The sequence below is a fragment of the Hevea brasiliensis genome, chromosome 18 (assembly GCF_030052815.1).
Source record: "Hevea brasiliensis isolate MT/VB/25A 57/8 chromosome 18, ASM3005281v1, whole genome shotgun sequence".
NCBI lineage: Eukaryota > Viridiplantae > Streptophyta > Magnoliopsida > Malpighiales > Euphorbiaceae > Hevea > Hevea brasiliensis.
The window spans coordinates 32,117,948-32,124,420 of record NC_079510.1 but is presented as its reverse complement, the minus strand read 5'-3'; positions in this window follow the sequence as shown (position 1 = coordinate 32,124,420).

The following is a 6,473-nucleotide window of genomic DNA, read 5'->3' as shown; positions in this document are numbered from 1 at the left end:
ACAAGTGTCAGACCAGTTTTGAGAAATTGAAGGCTATGTTGACAGAGGCACCAGCAGCACACAATGTGTCGAAAAGACTTTGTGGTCTACAGTGATGCCTCACATAATGGGCTAGGGTGTGTATTGATGCAAGAGGGGAAGGTGGTCGCCTATGCTTCCAGGCAGTTAAGGCCACATGAACAGAACTACCCTACCCATGATCTAGAGCTTGCAGCAATTATCTTCGCACTGAAGATATGGAGGCATTACTTGTATGGTGAAAAGTGCTACATTTACACAGACCACAAAAGCCTGAAATACTTGCCAACCCAGAAAGAGCTCAACCTTAGACAGAGACGATGGATTGAGTTCCTGAAGGATTATGACTGTGTAATTGACTACCATCCTGGGAAGGCAAATGTAGTTGCTGATGCTTTGAGCAGAAAGTCCATGATAGCTTTGAGATCATTGAATGCCCGTCTATCCTTGGTTCGAGATAGAGCTATTTTGGCTGAGTTGCAAGTGAGGCCAAACCTGCTACAGCAGATTTTAGATGGGCAAAAGGCAGATGAAAAGTTAATGGCCATTATGAACAAGATCTCAGAGGGAAAAGTAACTGACTATGAGGTGAAAGCAGATGGGTGTCTGTACTATAAAGGAAGACTGTGTGTACCAGATGATGGGGAATTGAAAGCTAGTATTCTAAAAGAGGCACACACCAGTGTATATGCTATGCACCCAGGAAGTACAAAGATGTATCATGATCTGAAGCTTCAGTATTGGTGGCCTGGTATGAAGAAAGACATAGCTGACTATGTGACTAAATGCTTGACATGTCAGCAAGTCAAGGCAGAACATCAAGTTCCATCGGGTTTGCTACGACTATACGCATACCGAATGGAAATGGGATCGGTCACCATGGATTTTGTAAGTGGTCTACCTCTCACCCTAAGAAACATTATGCAACATGGGTGATAGTTGATGATTGACAAAGTCAAGACACTTTACGCCGATTAGGACTGACTACTCACTAGAGAGGTTAGCAGAATTGTATATCAGTGAGATAGTTAGACTGCATGGAATCCCACTTTCCATCATATCTGATCGAGACCCAAGGTTTACATCTAGATTTTGGAAAAAGTTGCATGAATCCTTGGGTACACAACTCCATTTCAAAGATGCCTTTCCATCCTCGACGGATGGGCAATCGAAAGAGTAATCCGTAAACAATTGAAACCCATGAAATTGATACAAATGTTGAATGAAATGATAACAATAACGTGAAATACTTGTCGTCCTTGAGGATATCTTGAGGAGTTGTGTCATTGAGTTTGAGGAAGTTGGGATAGATACCTCCCATCGCGTAATTTGCATACAACAATAGCTACGTGCTAGCATCCAAATGGCCCCATATGAAGTAATCGTATGGAAGAAAATGTAGAACTCGGTGTGCTAGACGAATTGGGCGAAGATAAATCGGTAGGGCTGCACTGTGAAACAGACTGAGGACAAAGTAAAATTGATCAAAGCTAATCTGAAGATTGCCTCGGACAGACAGAAATCTTATGCCGACCTGAAGAGAAAAGAAATAGAATTTGTGGTTGGCGACAAAGTGTTCCTCAAGGTATCACCGTGGAAAAAGTGTTGAGGTTTGGCAGAAAAGGTAAGTTAAGCCCTAGGTTCATTAGCCCATATGAAGTCATCGAACGTGTGGGTCCAGTGGCCTATAGGCTAGCTTTACCACCAGAGCTGGACAAGATCCACAATGTGTTCCACGTGTCCATGCTTAGAAGATACCGCTCAGATCCTTCACATGTCATCTCCAGAGAAGAAATTGAAATACATCCGGATTTGACATATGAAGAAGAACCTCTACGGATCCTGGCTCGGGAAGTAAAAGAATTGAGGAACAAGCAGATTCCCCTGGTGAAAGTGCTTTGGAGGCACCACAACACCGAGGAGGCAACTTGGGAAAGTGAAGAGACGATGAGGCAACAGTTCCCTCAACTGTTTGCATCAGGTAAATTTTGAGGACGAAATTTAAATTAGAGGGGAAGAGTTGTAACACCCTCCCGATAACCACTCCGTACATCCTACTGTTCCGGTGACCAGTGTCGGTCCGGACAGCTAGAACGTCCGGAAAAATATTTAAACTAAAGTCAGGAACCATAATTAACTCAAATATTAATAAGAAAAATTTAGTAAAAATTTTAGAAATAAAATACAACCAAGTTAAACGAGCCGGTGCCCTAGTGAGGGGTAAACCGGAGGGAAGTTGCGGTTCTCGCAACTAGGAGCCCTAGACCCGGGGGAAAAATTATAAAATAATTTTTGGGACTCCAGAGAAGGGTCATTGAGGTTCCTATGGCATTAGAATGCCAAGAAAATACCTAGAAAAATTTTTCAATCGGTACAGACGATTTTGGCCCGTTGAGCCAAACGGAGGGCATTTTGGTCATTTCGCCTTCAGAGGTGATTTTTGGCCGACTTGTCCAGTTAAGTAAATAATTAATATGACATAAAATATGAAGAAACATTACTAAAAATGAAATTTGAAATGAGTAGTGGAGAAAAGATAAGAAAAATAAAAAAAAATGCAAATTATGACATCAAAGTGATGCCATTTAAAATGTTCAACCAATCACAATTAATCTACCATTTGACTAACTAATAAAGAGACAAAATGAAGACTAAATAACCACAAATTGCAGCAGCCATCCTCCCCAAAAGAAACCAGCCAAAACCCTAGTCTCATAGCCACCCTCCATGAAAGCTCTTTCAAGCTTCAAATTTCCATGCTTCCTCACCCTAAAACCCATAAGTCCCTTCATCAAAAATTAATCCCACATCTTAAACAAGCTCTTGGCAGCCAACAAGAGGAAGGAAATTGAAGTTTAGGGCTTGGAAAAATTCTGCCACTTGAGGTTAGTGCACTTATACCCATTAAACTCTTTATTTCCATGATTTTGGACTTGAACTTAGTAAGATTTGTAGTTTAAATGAACAAAAAAACCTATGTGTATGAACACTTGAATTTCGGCTGCCCTAGTAAAAGAATATATAGGAATGTTTTTGATGAGCTTGAAGTGAATTAGAAACCATATTTGAAGTTATAAACATATGAGTAATGCCTTAGTAGCTAGCTAAGGTAAATGGCATAAATTATAAATTTGAATTAGGGTTTTGGGGAGTGAAAAATTGATTTGGCTTAGGAAATTGTTAGAGCACATTTTAATGGTCAATTAGTGACCATTTTAGGTATGTTGACCATAATTAGAACTGAAAAATGGTATGGCAAAGTCAAGGTATAAACTGCCCTAGGACAGCAGCATAGGGACTGAAAATTCAGTCCCTTTGCACTGCCATAACTTGGGTTGTGTTAGTCCAATTGGTGTTTGGCCAATTGGACATGAAACTAGGCTTATAATGGCACATTTTTGCTGAAGAAACTATGCCCAAAAGACCAAAGCAAAAGGACCAAAACTCAGCCCCAATCCGGATACCCTGCACTGAATTCTGCAGAATTGACCAAATGAACAGTAACTGTTCATTTGGCCATAACTCACTGTAGATTTGGTCAATTGACCTGAAAGTTTTACAGCAACAAGTTAAGACATAGACAAACAACTTTCATGAAGGAACCTACCCCAAATTATGGCCAGAACCTAACCCAAATGGCTATGGAAGTCACTGTTCATGCTACTGTAGATATGGTATTTTCTGCAGAATGCAAATCCGGCCAGCCTGGGTTTTTGGGTCATATCTGGAGCTACAAAACTCCAAATTGAGTGATTCAAAAAAAGAAATTCAACTAGACAAAATAAGGAACAACCTTTATGTTTTACATTTCTTCAAATTCCCACAGTAACAGTGTCCAATGGAACAGTGAAGTTGACTCACCAAAACTGAAAATTCTGCTTGTGTTGAGTTACACTTTGAAATGGTATTAACACTTAATGCCAACAAGTTTTAAACACCAAATGTGGTATGTTGGGAGTGCCAAAGTCAATCTACACATTTTTATTCCAAAAGTCAACATTTTTGTTGACCAATGATGAATAGTGACACTAAAAATTTGAAATTCACAAATTGAAGAATTTAAAAGTTTCAAATGCCCTAGTATACCTAACAAGATTGGTTTGGATAGTTTGGCATGCCAATAGGGTTCAGTTAGCAGTACTGCACATGACAATATGCCATTCCGTGATTTCATGGCTTTTAGCCATTCTGACTTTGTATTGAGACTTGGCCTTGTGCACGATATTATTCTGACCTTCTTATTGTTACACCGGAGATGCATATGTGATCGATGGTGTGACGGCCCGAGGTACTAGGTACCCAAAGGCGGTTTACCCGTTATCCAGTCCAGTCGTCTAGTGTAGGTTACTTGGGGCAACCAAATGAATAAAAGTGAACAAAGTTAATGAAATAATGAATATACCAATACCAAACAGAGAAAGCATACACATTCTATACATATTTATTTTCTTGCTATTTTCTTTTATTATATTATTGCACCACTAAGCATTATTGCTTAGCGCGTTGCTTTTGCCACGCGTAGGTACTGGAGATCCCGATCGTGAGCCCAGTAGACCACAGACTGGGTGAGTCCATCCGACAGTTCTGCTCAGTGTCCGTGTTACCTCAACTTCTGCTGTGCATTGGTAGGACACTAGGTGTCATTTTGTCATTATGATATTTTGTAGCAGATTTCTACTTTCTCATATGTATTTGAACTCATGTAATATATTTTGGTGTTCATGTAAATAATGGAAGTTATGACTATGAATGCAAAATTTGAGCATTTATTTATCGCTTGTATATGAAAAATGGATGTTTGAGAAATGAAAAGATTATTGAGAATTGGAATTGAGAAATATTGTTGAGATTGTGGATATTGGAGTTTGAGATGATGGAATAAAAATATTGGAAGTGTTTTTAACAGCTTCCGAAGAACGGTTTTCTCCATTTTTAGCCGGTACTCCGCCGGATTTTCTTTAAAATTTTCGGAACCTTAAATGAATAATACTTTTGATAAATGTTTTAAATAAATTGTATTTCATAAATTATATGCAAAAGCATTGTATAAATTAATTGAGAAATATTAGAGTGTGCCGGTACACCGTGTGGCATTACTTACTCGGGTATACTGTACACGGGTAAGGGGTGTCACATACATCCATTGTTGGAATTACAATAAACTATAAGTGAGCAACTCCTTGCCCATCACATCTCATGTGAGGTTCAATCCTTTACCTAGCCCCTAATGCTCAAAATCTTAGGTACATCCATTATTTACTTATCTTGCATTAGTTAAGTTGATCCCATTGAGCCAGTAATTATGCAAATAATTTAATGTCCTCATGTACATCCAATATTGGCCACCAAACCATTTACATATTTACAACATCTCATGCTTAATAATTATTCTTAAGAAAATTTCTTAAATTAATTGCATCTTATGCAAGTATTAAAATTTCTTAAAATAATTGCCTCAATGGAGGGCTCATGTTATAATTACTTTAATTATAGAATTTCCAACTTAATTATTTGTTTGGAAGATTTTGTGATCATCCTAATTACTATTAAGGTCTCACTTTGCACATTATCCAATTAGCATACATATATCATATACTTGCATACATTCTCATACATCTCATGCATTCATGGATAATAAATAAATATGGTATAATCATAGACTTTTCTAAGGAATTCAATTCTGAGCCACCAAGAATTGAATCAGGGCATTCCTAGGTGCATTTCATTCATTCATTTTACAAGAGTTGCTGAAGGAGTACATAATCAACACTTGATCTTGAATTCCTTCGACTGGTCCCACCAATGCTCTTGACCTCATTAATCTTCTTGCAATCCAATTACATAGTAATCATTGGCATACCAAGGTGAATTTACAAGAACTAAATAAATGAAATTACAACCCAAAAATATTACAACCTTTATAATACATGCCCAAAATAAATTAAAATTAATTAATTAATTTACAACCTAAAGAAACATAAAAGAAATTAATCCAATCACATTGGTCTTTTATAGTCCATGATCATCCATCATACATATCACTATTTAACAATTAAATAAAACACACATACTTAAATTAAATTGAATATCTCATATTCAACTTAAAAATCCAGATTTGAATATGATTCAAACAAATTTAAAAATTCATATTTGAATCACATTCAAACAAATTTAAAAATTCATATTTGAATCACATTCAAACAACTTTTAAAATTCAGATTTGAATCACATTCAAACAACTTTTAAAAATTCAGATTTGAATCACATTCAAATAACTTTAAAATTTTATATTTGAATCACATTCAAACAACTTTTAAAATTCATATTTGAATCACATTCAAACAACTTTTAAAATTCAAATATGAATCAAAATTTAATTGTGTGATTAAAATACCTAATTAAACATTTTAATTAGTCATAGGATAAACCTTAGATCATACAACAATTGTAGATTC